The sequence below is a fragment of the Cibotium barometz genome, chromosome 51 (genome assembly GCF_041138505.1).
Source record: "Cibotium barometz isolate CiBa-2024 chromosome 51, ASM4113850v1, whole genome shotgun sequence".
NCBI lineage: Eukaryota > Viridiplantae > Streptophyta > Polypodiopsida > Cyatheales > Cibotiaceae > Cibotium > Cibotium barometz.
Window position 1 is genome coordinate 3378877 of NC_141096.1, and position 16725 is coordinate 3395601.

Sequence of the window (16725 nt, forward strand, 5' to 3'; positions counted from 1 at the left end):
ACCAGCAGATATGACATGGAGCATCTATGCATTATATGAGCAGGTTTTTGGGCGAGTCAGATGTCCAGGAGGTATGTCCGAGACTATTGCTAGCACCATTGGTGTGAAGCAAGGATGCCCACTTTCCCCCACGCTATTTGGGTTATACATTGATGAGGTGGCTGACTTCATTACACGGGGAGGCGGAGATGGAGTTGATTTAGCAGGTACCTCAGTACATATTATGCTCTATGCTGATGATATTGTATTAGTGTATGAGTCCCCAGGTGGTCTACAGCAGCATCTACATGCACTCCATGATTTCTGCACGCAGAGGGGTCTTACTGTGAACCTTGGGAAAACCAAGGTTATGGTCTTTCATACATCGAGACAGGGCAGGAGTCAGCTGACATTCACTCTCGCAGGATGCCAGGTGGAGGTGGTGACATCATACGTGTACCTAGGGGTTACCTTCTCTGCAGCAGCCACACGCTTTACCATGGGTTCAGCAGCCAGAGCTAGATTGACACGGGGATATGCAGCATTGGCTATGCTAGAGAGACAGTGCCACCAGGCGCATTTTCAGGAGCCCCGGACGAAGGGGTGGCTATTTGACACATTAGTCACACCGGCATTGATGTATGGAGCAGCAGTATGGGCGCCAGGCCTTGCTACTCATTGGTGGACACAGATAGAGAGACCACAGGCCCTCATGATGGCACGCATGATACGCAGCAAACCGTCAGTACCTCATGACATTATCCGAGCAGAGTTTGCTGCGCCTCCTATGATGGTAGAGGCCATATTTCAGACTATATGCCTGCTAGACAGATTCAGAGAGATGCCACAGGACAGATTATCATACAGAGCTTTTCAGGCATCTAGACAGTTGGCTGAGGCAGGAGACAGAGGATCATGGTATGCACAGGTCACACATTGGTTCTCACAGCATGGCCTAGACATGGATCATCTACCACCATTCCAGTATGATAGGGATGCACCACATATCCGTCTCTCTCATAGTGAGAGGAACAGAGTATTGAGACAGGATCTATGGCAGCTCTATACACGAGAGACATGGATATCGCCTACACAGCCTCTTCCACCGAAGATGCTATACTACAGAGATCACTTCATGAGTATCACTGATGATGGATTTATAGAGAGGCCTAGATACATGGAGGGCTTTTTACCACACGGCTCCCGAGTGGCTATTGGTCAGCTCAGAGTTTCATCACACCGATTGGAGATTGAGACTGGCAGAGCAGCACGGATCCCCCGAGAGGAGAGGGTATGCAGATTGTGCAGAGAGGAGGTGGAGAGTGAGGAGCATTATGTATGCAGATGCAGAGCATATACAGCCATCAGAGAGAGATATCCCATTTTATTCAGAGAGCCACATTCCCTACGCCAGCAGACCAGCGCATACTGGGGAGATACATTCTAGACTGTCACCAGGAGGTGAAACTTTTTGCAGTTGTTTTCCTTATTTACATTTCTTTATAAATATATATTTTTCTTTTCTTTCTCTTTGGTTGCTGTTGTTTTCCCCCGAGATCTCTTGGAAGGGCTTGGGCCATTGCAATGTCAGAATGGGTCAGCCAATGGGACTTTGGACCAGTGGTTGGCTAAGCCTAAGAATTGCACTGAAAGATGAATGACAGTGTCCAGGACATGGGCATTGAAAGATGAATGACAGTGTCCAGGACATGGCCACTGAATGAGGGTATAGGCCAGTTTACACTAGCAAGTGGCCGCCATCGAAATGTGAATGTATCTTGAATTTTAAGCAAATTCTGAAGTGACCATAGTGGTCAAAGATGGTCTGGAGACCAAAAGGAATGCAGATGACATCATCCCTAAAATTTAGGGAACTGCTATTTTTGGCAGTGTCGGAATTGAAAAGTGTTCGCGTCAATTTGTGCGGAATGTCAAGGGGACCAAAAGCTGGCAAAGGACTGTTGTGAGAATGTGAACCAGTCAGGAGATTTTTAGCCTGGAAGATTGCATGTGGAAAAGGCTTAAAAATGTGCCAAGTGTCAAATGTTGGTACATTTTCCTCATTGAGAAGAGGGAAGCGTGGGAATTTGGGGAAGGAGGCTCATTTGCAGCCATCGTGTGGTTTTGTTGCAGGAAAACCAGCATTTGTGGTGCACTCCCTTGCCCTACAACTCATGAATTGAGGGTTGAGCTTGCTCCCCACAGCCTCTTTCTCTCTTTCTCTCTCTTGCAGACTATGGAAATGCTTTCATCAAATAAAATCTGGTACAATTGTGTGAATTTCATGCTTATATGCAAAGGCTAGTTGCCTCCTTGAACAGGAACAGGTGTAGTTGGTTCCTACACCAAAGCAGGCACAGAAGAGGGTAATAACCTCTTCAAAACAATGCTGTTTCAGCACTGTTTAGGTGCTGTTTTTGGGCTGTTATGTTGCCCGGTTGATGCCAAAATGCAGTAGGACTTTGCTAAAGTCCTTCAGGACAGTACAAGGGTTATTTTGGGCTGAAAACAGAGCTGAAAACAGGCCTGTGCAGAAAATTACAGCAAGCTGAATTGTGATGTTTTGGACTCCATTGGGAAGCTTGATGCCTATGGAAGTGTGCCTGTCAGTTGGGATTCATTCTGAGATGTTATGGAACAGTTTTAGTGCAGTTATGCTGGCAAATTTCTTCTAAAATTTGTAAAATTCAACTGATGCAAGTAGAGTGCTTTGTTGCACTTGTGCTTTGTAATTTCCAACCTTTTAACAATAAAGAAATACCGCAAGGGGCGCCGGACTTCGGGGCCAATGTGTTGTTGAGCGAGGGAGCGAGGATTTTGTGAATGTGTGTCTCAGTAAGTCCAGGTTATTTGCGAATGAATTACCGCTTTATGTGTCCATAAACCGGTCTTATGGTTCCGTTGCCGGGATAGGGTCCTCTTTCCTGCAAGAGCCCGGACACGGATTGGATTGGGTGAACAGGAGACACACATAGTGAGGTACAACTGATTACAGGTGAGAAAGAGTACGGTCTCTTTCTTTGGATACAGGTTCCCTTAAACTTTCAGTTGACAGTATGACAGACAAAGGGAAAGGCAAGCTCCCTGCCGAAGAGAGTTCCTCTTCTACTCGCAGACAGCATATAGAGGTGACAGGTGCCCAGGTGTCAGCCTCTGCTCGGATGGAGCCAGTAGTACAGCCAGCCTTGTTAGAGGAAGAACAAGAACAAGAGGATTTATTTCATGCACAGCTCCTGAGCATGGTTGGTACCTTTGAACAGTTGGTGAAGAATCCCAGGATGAAGAGGTATTTGCAGTCAAGGACAGGGGATTCCCAGGCTGAATCTTCTCAGCATGTAGTTGAGAGGGCACAGGAACAAATGCCAAGGATGCCACAGCATGTAGAGCAGACACCAGCAGTGGCAGTTGATCCAGTGCACCATGTTACACAAGCACAGGTACATGCATTTAGTATAATAAGAAGTTTTGGGATGCACTCTTGCCAGTAACTTCCTACAGAACAGTGCCATTGTCAGAGCAAATAGAGAAATATTGCTGTGGTTTGCCCAAAGAAATCAGGGATTATTGCATTAAGACCAATGTTTCTAATATGACTCAGCTCATTGAGAATGCAAACATGGCTAATGCATTGCTACAGGGAGGTTCACGTGGCTTCAAGAGCACAGTGAATAAGGAACCTCAGGGCAAACAGGAACCACTTGTGAAGAGGGATTTCCCACCTAGACCATTCTATAGAAAGAAGCCATTTGAGAAGAAGACTTGGCAATCACAACCTCAGAAAAGTGTTGGTCAAGGCAAAGGACAGAAGAGGCCACTATATGGCAAGTCATTTGAAGAGAGAAAGGCATTGATGCAAGCTGGGAAATGTTTCATCTGTGAACAGAAAGGGCATATGGCTGCAAAATGCCCACAACAGCCAGCAAAAGATGCCGAGGATAAAGAAGGGCCACCCAAGAAGAAGACAATGCCGAGTGCAGGATTGGTACCTGACATGGTTGGTGACCAGCCATGTGATAATGCTACAGAATTGTGCAGAGCATGGGGTAAAATCAGAGATGCTACAGTGCTGATTTTCTTTGACCCTGGTGCTCGAGCCAACTTTATTTCACCGGCATTGGCAGCCAAGTTGGGAATTCGTGCTGAAGAGATGGGACCAGTTGGACAGGCTGATTTGGCATGCCCTGGGCATTTAGTTCCTGTCACTCCTATACTTGGCAAACTTCGCATGCATATACAGAGTTATGTGGACACAGAGGAGTTTCTTATCATGCCCTTGGAAGGATGTGATGTCTTGTTGGGAATTCCATGGTGTCATAGGAAACATGCAGTGTTGGATGCTTTCAACAAGAAAATCACAATTGTACATAGGGACAAGACTCATGTTTTGGATGTGAAGCTGAAAGGAGAGTCTGTCCCAGTCATTTCTGCTTCTGCTATAACTTCAGTAATGAAAAATCATCTTTCTGCGTACTTGGTTTTTGCAAAGCAAGTGAATGAAGTTGAAACTGATTTGTCTACACTAGACGAAGGTAGAAAAGCTTTCTTGGATACGTTCAAAGACTGTTTTTCAGAATCTTTACCAGGAGAGTTACCCCCTGAGAGGCCAGAGGATCATGCCATAGATCTTATTCCAGGGTCTAGTCCGCCCAATAGGCCACCGTACAGGGTTAGTGCAGCCCAGCAGAAAGAGATTATGACACAGGTTAATGAGCTGTTAGAGAAGGGACTAATTCAGCCCAGTAGCTCCCCGTTTTGTTCACTTGTGTTACTAGTACAAAAGAAAGACGGTTCATGGCGAATGTGTATTGACTACAGAGCCTTGAACAAGAACACGATCAAGAATAGATTTCCGATTCCGCGCATAGATGATATTCTTGATCGCTTGCAAGGAGCACAAATGTTTAGCAGGATAGATTTGAAGAGTGGGTACCATCAGATTAGAATCAGACCCGAGGATGTGCACAAAACCGCATTTCGCACTACATTTGGTCTCTATGAGTTCTTAGTCATGCCCTTTGGATTGACAAATGCTCCTGCCACATTTAACAGAATGATGGACAGAATTTTCCGTCCTTACAGAAGCTTTGTGGGTACATTCTTTGATGACATGATAGTCTATTCAAAGAGTGAAGAGGAGCACAGAGACCATCTGACAGCAGTCTTTAACGAGCTGAAACACAACAGATTGCTCATTAATGGCAAGAAGAGTGAATTCTTTCTGAAAGAAATTCACTTCCTTGGGCACATTGTATCAAAGGATGGTGTCACAATGGATCCTGCTAAGATTGAAGCAATCGTTTCATGGCCAGATTTACAGACTGTGCATGATGTTCGCAGTTTTCTTGGCCTATGCTCTTACTACCGCAGATTTGTAAGGCATTTTGAAGAGATTGCTTCACCGTTACATGCGCTTGAAAAGAAGGCCATTAAATGGCAATGGACAGATAAAGAGAAATCAGCATTTAGATGCCTGAAACAGAAAATGACTACAGATCCTGTGTTGACATTGCCAGATTTGTCTAAGTCATTTGTTGTGCAGTGTGATGCATGTGGGAACAGCATTGGTGCTGTCTTAATGCAGAATGGCCGAGTCGTGGCATATGAGAGTAGAATACTCTCTGACACTGAGAAGAACTATCAGATTTATGAGAAAGAGCTGTTAGCTGTGATCCATGCACTTACCAGTTGGAAACACTATTTGCTTGGTGCTGATTTTGTTGTGCAAACAGATCATCAGACGCTCAGATACTTTCTCACACAGGCAAAGTTGTCAGAGAAACACATGCGTTGGGCAAATTTTCTGTCAATGTTCCATTTTCAGATAGTGCATGTGGAAGGCAAGAAGAATGTGGTTGCAGATGCATTGTCTCGCAAACCACAAGTGTCAGCTGTTTCTATTTCTTATCACCACGAATTTGGATGATATGAAAGAACAGTATGCCAATGATGAAGATTTTTCTAGAATCTATGAGCAGCTAATGAATAATCAACATCATGATCACTATGTTCTGAAAGACGGCTTTCTCATGATGCAGGGAAAGCTATGTGTGACTAAGCAGTTAAGGCCGAAAGTAATGCTAGAAAGTCATGCTCCACCGTATGCTGGACATCGAGGCATTGATGCTACAGTGAAAGCGGTTGAGACTTTCTTTTATTGGCCAGCTTTGAGACGTGATCTTGATGCTTATGTCAGATCTTGCCTAGTATGCCAGAAAGTCAAGTTTGATAGACAGAAGGCACCTGGGTTATTGCAACCACTGCCTATTCCAGAGAGACCATGGGAAAGTATTGCCATGGACTTTATTTTTGATCTTCCAAGGACAACGACGACAGGCAATGATGGAATCTGGACTATAATATGTAGATTCAGCAAGCAGGCACACTTCATTCCTGTTAGAAAGAAGATAAAGCCCGAACACATGGTTAAGATTTTCATGCAGAATATCTTTAAATACCATGGTATGCCACAGTCTATAGTCAGTGATAGAGACCCAAGGATGACTAGCTTGTTTTGGAAAGCATTGTTTGAGAATATGGGCACGACCTTGAAATTCTCATCTTCCTTTCATCCTCAAACTGATGGGCAATCTGAAGAGGCTAACTCTACTGTCTTGGATCTGCTGAAATGTTATGTGTCAGAACATAAGGCAGCTTGGGAGCATTATTTGCCATTAGTAGAGTATGCTTACAACAATACAGTGCATTCCTCTCCTCGCAAGGCGCCTTTTGAAATTGTTGAAGGTGGCAAGAAAGTACCTCCCATTCTGCAAACAAAGGATAAGATATTTGAAGCAGATCGGTATGTTGAGGGATGGCAAGAAGCGTATAAGAAGGTCAAATATGCCTTGGAAAAGTCACAAGCTAAGCAGAAAAGAGCTGCTGACATGCATCGTCGAGAGCTCTTGTTTAAAGAGAATGACTGGGTCTTATTGCGCTTTGAAAAGGCACGACTGAGAAAAAGAAAGGGCAAGGAACGTCTGTTTCCTAAGCTGAGTATGCGATATTATGGTCCTTTCCAAGTCTCAGAGAAGATAAGTGATGTAACATATAGGCTGAAATTGCCAGAAACCTGGAAGATACATAATGCATTTCATGTGAGCCTTTTGAGGCCTTTTATTGGCAACGTGCCAGAAGATATAGTGCCAGAGGAACAGCCTGAAGTGGAGGAATTGGATGAAATTCTGGTTCCTGAGCAGATTCTGGCCCATAAAAATAGAAAAGTGAAAGGACAAGTTGCAAGAAGATACTTGGTGAAATTCAAAAATTATTCACCAATGGATGCTAAATGGATGGATGAGGTTGAACTGGCTGAATCACCTCAGTTGATGCAACTTTACAAGGAAGCCTTCCTGTTAGAACCTGCAGTGGTTTAATATGCTTTTTGAAGCTGAATTCTGAATGACCTGTACATTTGTATTATATGTTTGGCAATGTACAGTTTTGACATTTGTTGTCAATGACTTAATCAATGAATGAACTTTCAGTGCTTTGAAGTTGTATCTGTTACGCTTCAAATGAATGATTTACATGTTGTGACACTAATAGTATAAGATATATGCTATCGTCCTGTGTTGCATCCGGAAACATGTATTTGAAAGGCTTGAACCTACGATGGCACAAATGGTAGTGGGGAATCCCTATCATCGCCCCGTGTCATCTGTTGGCAGGAGATACATGCGATGACACTAATCACCTGCGGAATCTTGTGATCGTCCTGTGTCATCCGTTTGCATGTGGACTTGCAATCGAGGTCGCTTGCTTCTTTCAAGAGGGGGGTATGTCACCAGGAGGTGAAACTTTTTGCAGTTGTTTTCCTTATTTACATTTCTTTATAAATATATATTTTTCTTTTCTTTCTCTTTGGTTGCTGTTGTTTTCCCCCGAGATCTCTTGGAAGGGCTTGGGCCATTGCAATGTCAGAATGGGTCAGCCAATGGGACTTTGGACCAGTGGTTGGCTAAGCCTAAGAATTGCACTGAAAGATGAATGACAGTGTCCAGGACATGGGCATTGAAAGATGAATGACAGTGTCCAGGACATGGCCACTGAATGAGGGTATAGGCCAATTTACACTAGTAAGTGGCCGCCATCGAAATGTGAATGTATCTTGAATTTTAAGCAAATTCTGAAGTGACCATAGTGGTCAAAGATGGTCTGGAGACCAAAAGGAATGCAGATGACATCATCCCTAAAATTTAGGGAACTGCTATTTTTGGCAGTGTCGGAATTGAAAAGTGTTCGCGTCAATTTGTGCGGAATGTCAAGGGGACCAAAAGCTGGCAAAGGACTGTTGTGAGAATGTGAACCAGTCAGGAGATTTTTAGCCTGGAAGATTGCATGTGGAAAAGGCTTAAAAATGTGCCAAGTGTCAAATTTTGGTACATTTTCCTCATTGAGAAGAGGGAAGCGTGGGAATTTGGGGAAGGAGGTGTCGGAATTGAAAAGTGTTCGCGTCAATTTGTGCGGAATGTCAAGGGGACCAAAAGCTGGCAAAGGACTGTTGTGAGAATGTGAACCAGTCAGGAGATTTTTAGCCTGGAAGATTGCATGTGGAAAAGGCTTAAAAATGTGCCAAGTGTCAAATTTTGGTACATTTTCCTCATTGAGAAGAGGGAAGCGTGGGAATTTGGGGAAGGAGGCTCATTTGCAGCCATCGTGTGGTTTTGTTGCAGGAAAACCAGCATTTGTGGTGCACTCCCTTGCCCTACAACTCATGAATTGAGGGTTGAGCTTGCTCCCCACAGCCTCTTTCTCTCTTTCTCTCTCTTGCAGACTATGGAAATGCTTTCATCAAATAAAATCTGGTACAATTGTGTGAATTTCATGCTTATATGCAAAGGCTAGTTGCCTCCTTGAACAGGAACAGGTGTAGTTGGTTCCTACACCAAAGCAGGCACAGAAGAGGGTAATAACCTCTTCAAAACAATGCTGTTTCAGCACTGTTTAGGTGCTGTTTTTGGGCTGTTATGTTGCCCGGTTGATGCCAAAATGCAGTAGGACTTTGCTGAAGTCCTTCAGGACAGTACAAGGGTTATTTTGGGCTGAAAACAGAGCTGAAAACAGGCCTGTGCAGAAAATTACAGCAAGCTGAATTGTGATGTTTTGGACTCCATTGGGAAGCTTGATGCCTATGGAAGTGTGCCTGTCAGTTGGGATTCATTCTGAGATGTTATGGAACAATTTTAGTGCAGTTATGCTGGCAAATTTCTTCTAAAATTTGTAAAATTCAGCTGATGCAAGTAGAGTGCTTTGTTGCACTTGTGCTTTGTAATTTCCAACCTTTTAACAATAAAGAAATACCGCAAGGGGCGCCGGACTTCGGGGCCAATGTGTTGTTGAGCGAGGGAGCGAGGATTTTGTGAATGTGTGTCTCAGTAAGTCCAGGTTATTTGTGAATGAATTACCGCTTTATGTTTCCATAGACCGGTTTTAGCGACAGACACAGATTACTACATTTTTTCAGAGATCCATACCCCTCCCAGCCCCTACACGGCAGGGAATTACTCTCCAGAGAGCAGAGACACTTAGAGCCCGCAGGAGACAGAGGACACCTGGCTTTCGGACACCACGCCTATACCAGAGAGAGATGACAGAGATCAGAGCTCAGTTTCACAGAGAGAGTGCGGAGCGACTGGCTCGCTTCAGAGCACACCCAGGCATGTTCTTCAGGGAACTGGGACACCCCCTTCACTGATGTATACCATTTTATACCCCCAGTATGGTACAGGATGGAGCTAGCTAGGTTGCATATCATGATTGTATACTCCATGCATATAGCTTTGCATTCTCCTAGTAATAGAGCTCCATCCCCTGCACACCCAGATTCAGCTTTTTTATTCAGTACTTTTTCATTTTGTTGGGATGACAGAGGATACCCCATACAGGTACTCCGATTTGTCTCATAGGCCGAGTTCGGTCTTTTGGAAGACGTTAATAAAATCTCTCTCTCTCTCTCTCTCTCTCTCTCTCTCTCTCTCTCTCTCTCTCTCTCTCTCTCTCTCTCTCTCTCTCTATATATATATATATATATATATATATATATATATATATGGAGTACAGATCTGGGGGCCTAGCCTAGATCGTCACAGTCGATCAGTGCGCACATACGATGGATGGAGATCGATGGAGAGACCACTTGTGTCCATGATCTCCAGGATGATTCGGGCTAAGGCCTCGGTACCCCATGAGATTATTAGAGCCGAGATGGGAGCACCATCGATCGTAGTCGAGGCTCTTGCCAGATCAGTGTCCTTCATTCATAGCACCTGGGAGCTTTCCCAACACCAGTATGCACGACTTGCTTTAGAGTCCTCTCATCAGCTAGCCATGGAGGGAGACACTTCATGTTGGTATGCGCAGATAGCATCCTGGTTTGACCTCCACGGGTTCAGTTTAGATAGACTTCCACCCTTCCAGTACTCTCTGGAAGCACCCTCTCTCACCTTGACACATTCTGAGATTAGTAAGAGTCATCAGACATGACCTCATTCAGTTGGACACTAGGAGGACATGGCTAGAGCCCTCGCACGAGTTGGGGACGAGGATGGCTTTCTATAGAGACCATCTTCTCCGCACCACTGAGGATGGCTTTACACTTAGACCGAGCCACATGGATACCCATCTGTCTCATGGATTGAGGTGTGCCATTGGGCAGATCCACACCTCTTCACATCAGTTAGAGATAGAGACAGGCAGATTTAGAGGCATACCTCCAGGGGACAGGATTTGTCAGATTTGTTGGATAGAGCCAGAGACGGAGGAGCACTACATCTGTTGCTACACAGCATATTATGAGATTCGAGGGCGCTACCATTGCCTTCTCAGAGAGGGATTTGGACCACTGGCTAGAGTCATGGACTATTGTGATCAGCGATGCTTGGGTTTTTATCTCCTGGAGATTCGCAGGCTCAGAGAGTCCATTATCAGGAGCAGACGCCCGACTAGCAGGGAGTCCACACAGAGACAGATTATTGACTTCTCTAGAGGGACTACCCGGGAGAGGACACAGCCAACGGCCCAGCAGTCGGCACCCCGTGGGACTCTAGTTGAGAGAGCTATCCAGTTGGGCAGATCTAGACGCCCGAGGGTTCGCGGATCCTCACATCGGAGACGGTGCCTACACCGGAGGATTCAGAGCATCATTGCAAGGCATCAGGCTCATCCGACCAGGCATCTCACTATGGCAGATATCCAAGCCATCAGGCAGAGACCCATGCTAGAGCTCCTAGGATGATTACGACTCCAGCCATATATTGTTGTACTCATTGTCACTTTTGTACTCCCCCATATTCATGTATTCAGGTATCCATGTACTCATGTACCCCATTTTGACTAGTAGCATTAGCTTCCCCCCTACTGATGTATTGTGGGGCTATCTCTTTTCTTTTCCAGACAGTGTATCAGATGTCACATGGTTGTAACTTTGGTCTCATAGGTCACTTTGGCCTTTTGAAGACGTTCATATAACATTTCATTTCATTTCTCTCTCTCTCTCTCTCTCTCTCTCTCTCTCTTTTGAGGCATCTAGACAACTGGCTGAGGCAGGAGACAGAGGATCATGGTATGCACAATTCACACATTGGTTCTCACAGCATGGCCTAGACATGGATCATCTACCACCATTCCAGTATGACAGGGATGCACCACATATCCGTCTCTCTCATAGTGAGAGGAACAAAGTATTGAGACGCCTCCCGAGTGGCTATTGGTCAGCTTAGAGTTTCATCACACCGATTGGAGATTGAGACTAGCAGAGCAGCACGGATCCCCCGAGAGGAGAGGGTATGCAGATTGTGCAGAGAGGAGGTGGAGAGTGAGGAGCATTATGTATGCAGATGCAGAGCATATACAGCCATCAGAGAGAGGTCCCATTTTATTCAGAGAGCCACATTCCCTACGCCAGATCTTGAGGCAGCAGACCAGCGCATACTGGGGAGATTCATTCTAGACATACAGCGTCACAGAGAGACATCATTACAGGCTCAGACAGCTCCAGAAGGGGGACGACAGACACGGATTACTACATTTTTTCAGAGATCCATCCCACTCCCAGCCCCTACACGGCAGGGAATTACTCTCCAGAGAGCAGAGACACTCAGAGCCCGCAGGAGACAGAGGACACCTGGCTTTCGGACACCACGCCTATACCAGAGAGAGATGACAGAGATCAGAGCTCAGTTTCACAGAGAGGGTGCGGAGCGACTGGCTCGCTTCAGAGCACACCCAGGCATGTTCTTCAGGGAGCTGTGGACACCCCCTTCATTGATGTATACCATTTTATACCCCCAGCATGGTACAGGATGGAGCTAGCTAGGTTGCATATCATGATTGTATACTCCATGCATATAGCTTTGCATTCTCCTAGTAGTAGAGCTCCATCACCTTCACCACTCATTGTACTTATTGCACACCCAGATTCAGCTTTTTTAGTTCAGTACTTTTTCATTTTGTTGGGATGACAGAGGATACCCCATACAGGTACACCCATTTGTCTCATAGGCCGAGTTCGGTCTTTTGGAAGACGTTAATAAAATCTTTCTTTCTTTCTTTCTTTCTCTTGGGATTGTTCCTACGACATTAAAACAGCGTTCTTCACTGGGTGTGTGAGTAAATAAACAAAATGGGCTAACCTTTCTATCACCCAATGTGTGGTAGATCGGTTAGCTCATGGAGTTGTTATTCAACACGTCTTGTGTTCGAATCTCACTCCTGTCGGATAGATCTTCTTAGGTCTCTTGGGATTGTTCCGACGACATTAAAATAGCTCTCTCCCCCTCTCTCTCTCTCTCTCTCTCTCTCTCTCTCTCTCTCTCTCTCTCTCTCTGTGCCTCGCCTGTTGTGCCTCTGTTCACCGCCCGCTGTTCGCTACTGCCGCCCACTAGCCCCTCCGCCTCGCTGCCCTGCTGTTCGCTAGTGCTAGGAGATTCTTCGCTTTTCTCTCTGCGCCGTTCGCTATTGCCGCCCGCTAGCCCCTCCACTCGCACTATGCGCCCGCTGCCCATCACCCCCTGTTTCGCCTCGCCTGTTGTGCCCAACACACCCCGCCATCTCTCTCTTTCCGTCTCTCTGTTCGCCACCCACTATTCGCTACTGCCGTCCACTAGCCCCTCCGCCTCACTGCCCTGTTGGCGCTATGCTGGCCCGTCTGCCTGTCCGGTAGCACCCTTGCCAAGGCAACAACATAACTCTCTCTCTCTCTCTCCTCCCTGCCTGTGGGGAGGGAAGGGCTGCAGAGTAATCTCGAGGAATGGTCCCGAGTCTCCAAGAGAAACTCGAGGCCCTCGAGACAGCAATGAAGGCACTAATCAAGGAGAACAAGAAGACATCCGATTCCAACCTCAATGAGGTGGAGAACAAACTACACCGGCACATCATGGCCCTCGAAGCACGGGTCACGGACCTTGAACAAGAGAACATAGCACTCAAGGAGGAGGTGAGTGCATTGAAAGTGGAACTGGTAGCCGTCAAGAACACCGAGAAGGCAGAAGGGGAGATCAATGACAACACTCTCACGGCCATCAAAGAAGAAATCTCCAAGGAGATCACAAAGGACATGGAGGGAAAACTCGAAGCCAAGCAGTCAGGATGGGTTGAGGTGGTGAAGAAGAACATCCGTAAAGAAGTGAGGGAGGAGACTCAAAGGGAAGAACATCAAATCATTCACACCACCATTGAGGAGGAGAAGATGAGGCATGCCCACCGCCTCAACATTCCAGTCATCACAGGCATAGCCGAGACACCCAACGCCACTCCCGAGAAAAATGGACAGCTTCTATGCATGAAGCTAGGCTACATGGAAGAGGACCCTCTCCCCTTCACCAAAGCATGGAGAGCCGAGAAAGACTCAACACGCAAGCGAGCCCTCATCCTACAGTTTGCAGGAGAGACGGAGAGGATCACCTTCATGAGGATTCAGGAAGAGGGTCATACTACGAGGCTTAGAGGGAGCTCCTATTTTCTTGGATGATGATCTCACGAGGATGCAACTAGAGCATAGGAGAGCTTGCATGCCACGAGTCTTACACGCGAGGAGAGAAGGCAAGAAGGCCTTCTATCGAGATGGTCGGGTCATCATTGATCCATGGATTAGCGGTTTGGGACCTATGGGACACAGACCAGGCCACTGACAGAGATACACATGGCAGTATGGAACTGTAATGGTTCACTATGGGTGCAGCCTGGACGACTGGAGCATGTTATGGTGAGGAGAGACATCATACTTCTGACAGAGACACATCAGAGCCCAGAGAGAGGGCTACCTCGAGTAGAGGGATTCCAGTGGGAGTCAGCATACAGGAGGACCACACGCCAGGGTACCTCGAGAGGATCGGGGGGAGAAGCAGTTTTATTCAGACGGGAGCTACAGGGAAGACTGAGAGTGGTAGCACAGGATCCAGAGGCCAGATACATGTGGATCACCTTACAGCTCTCACAGGGGGACAGGGTAATATACATAGCCCTATGTTACTTTCCTCCATCAAGATCCTCCTAGTTCATTACAAAGGACATGCCACAAGAGGAGACAGGAGCCTCGCCACACACTTGTCTGTCAGAGGAGATTATGAATTATTCTACACTAGGGGAAGTGTTTCTTACAGGTGACTTCAATGCCCACACACAAAGCAGACAGTGTGAGGTGTATGACTATGATGACATGGAGATCCTCTACCCTATGGATCCAGAGGACATAGGGGCTAGTCGGGCATCAGAGGACACTGGACCAGACAGAGGACATTATGGGGACCACTTACTAGAGTTGGGAGCCAAGCATCGTCTCGTTATTTATAACGGGATGCTACAGTGGGGGCCGGGATCAGGAGGGCTGACATGCTTCCCACATGGGGGTCATACACGGTGGAGGCATGGTGGTAGACTACATTATGGGGTCTTTGGAGGCATCACAGCTTGTCACCTCATTCTCCATCCCACCTCGTCCTATTGGGGCAGATCATACATACTTGGCATTTTCACTAGCCGGATCACCAATATCACCAGCCCCCCACATATCGATGCCACACACTACCATCTACTTCACACATGACATGGCAGACATATACATTGGCAGAGTAGAGGATGGGCTCCTACTCATGGATCCCCTGGCACCTATGGATACCATTACACCCAACTGGCATCACTCCTACACACGGCTGCATTACAGAGCTTTCCACATCGTGTCCACTCAGGAGAGCCTGCGAGACCTGGGAATATGCCCCAGAACAGATGGTATGATGACGAGTGCAGAGCCCTATACTCACGACTCCGCATACAGAGAGCCTTGGGAGCCATCAAAGAGCACGAGTCGAGGAGAGAGATGAGGAGACTTACTCGCCGCAAAAGGTGGGCCTTCGCAGAGATACAAGAGCTAGAGATCTTCCATTTCTTCATGAGTAGAGATAGCCCTATCTCATGGCGACACTTCAGAGAGCCCCGGACACCGACACCCATTGCAGACCCACAGACATGGCACACATATGCAAAGATAGCCCTATCTCATGGCAGCGCTTCAGAGAGCCCCTCAGCCACAGGAGCCTCGACCTACCACAGCTAGCTTCTTTACCCACTCGATGGTAAAGGAAGCTATCCGCCGCCTACAGCATGGATGGGCCGCCGACCATATGGGCCTACAGGGTGAGCATCTCATATATGCAGTAGATTCCTTGGCTCCTTTTCTTGCACACCTGTTTAACAGGGCACTAGCAGAGGGTTTGCCTGCAGAGTGGACGATGCACACCATTGTGCCGATCCACAAAACAGGGGATATGCTCGATCCGAGCAACTACAGGACGGTTATGGTTGGCCACGTGTTGGCCAAACTCTATGGTGCAGTGTTGGAGCAAGAGCTTAGCTTATATGCTGAGCGAGCAGGTTTACGCTCATCAGGGCAGGCAGGCTTCAGGAGAGCTTTCTCTACCACTGACCATGTATTCACTTTGAGATGTATGATTGATCAGGCCAGAGTGAGGAAGAGAAAGCTCTATTGCCGCTTTGTGGATTTCAGGGCATTTGACACAGTACCACGAGAGAGGCGCTTTCAGCACCTGCAGTCTCTTGGCATACCAACAGATATGACATGGGGCATCTATGCATTATATGAGCAGGTTTTTGGGCGAGTCAGATGCCCAGGAGACATTGTCCGAGACTATTGCTAGCACCATTGGTGTGAAGCAAGGATGCCCACTTTCCCCCACGCTATTTCGGTTATACATTGATGAGGTGGCTGACTTCATTACACGGGGAGGCGTGGAGTTGATCTAGCAGGTACCTCAGTACATATTATGCTTTATGCTGATGATATTGTATTGGTGTCCGAGGAGGTCTACAACAGCATCTACATGCACTCGATGATTCTTGCACACAGAGGGGTCTTACTGTGAACCTTGGGAAAATCAAGCTTATGCTCTTTCACACATCGAGACAGGGCAGGAGTCAGCTGACATTCACTCTCGCAGGACGCAAGGTGGAGGTGGTGACATCATACGTGTACCTAGGGGTTACCTTCTCTGCAGCAGCCACGCGCTTCAACATGGGTTCAGCAGCCAGAGCTAGATTCACACAGGGATATGCAGCATTGGCTATGCTAGAGAGACAGTGCCACCAGGTGCATTTTCAGGAGCTCCGGACGAAGGGGTGGCAATTTGACACATTAGTCACACCGACACTGACGTATGGAGCAGTGGTATGGGCGCCAAGCCTTGCTACCAATTGGTGGACACAGATAGAGAGACCACAGGCCCTCATGATGGCACG

General features: G+C 46.8%; 1 protein-coding gene and 1 pseudogene across 1 annotated transcript in view; one reads left to right on the forward strand and one right to left on the reverse strand.

Annotated features, from left to right (window-relative positions):
* Positions 1–16725, reverse strand: part of LOC147609225 (Protein phosphatase 2C family protein) — a 51298-nt gene that overhangs the window by 21476 nt on the left and 13097 nt on the right. The window lies entirely within an intron of this gene.
* On the forward strand, positions 3495–5033 carry LOC147609226 (uncharacterized; annotated as a pseudogene).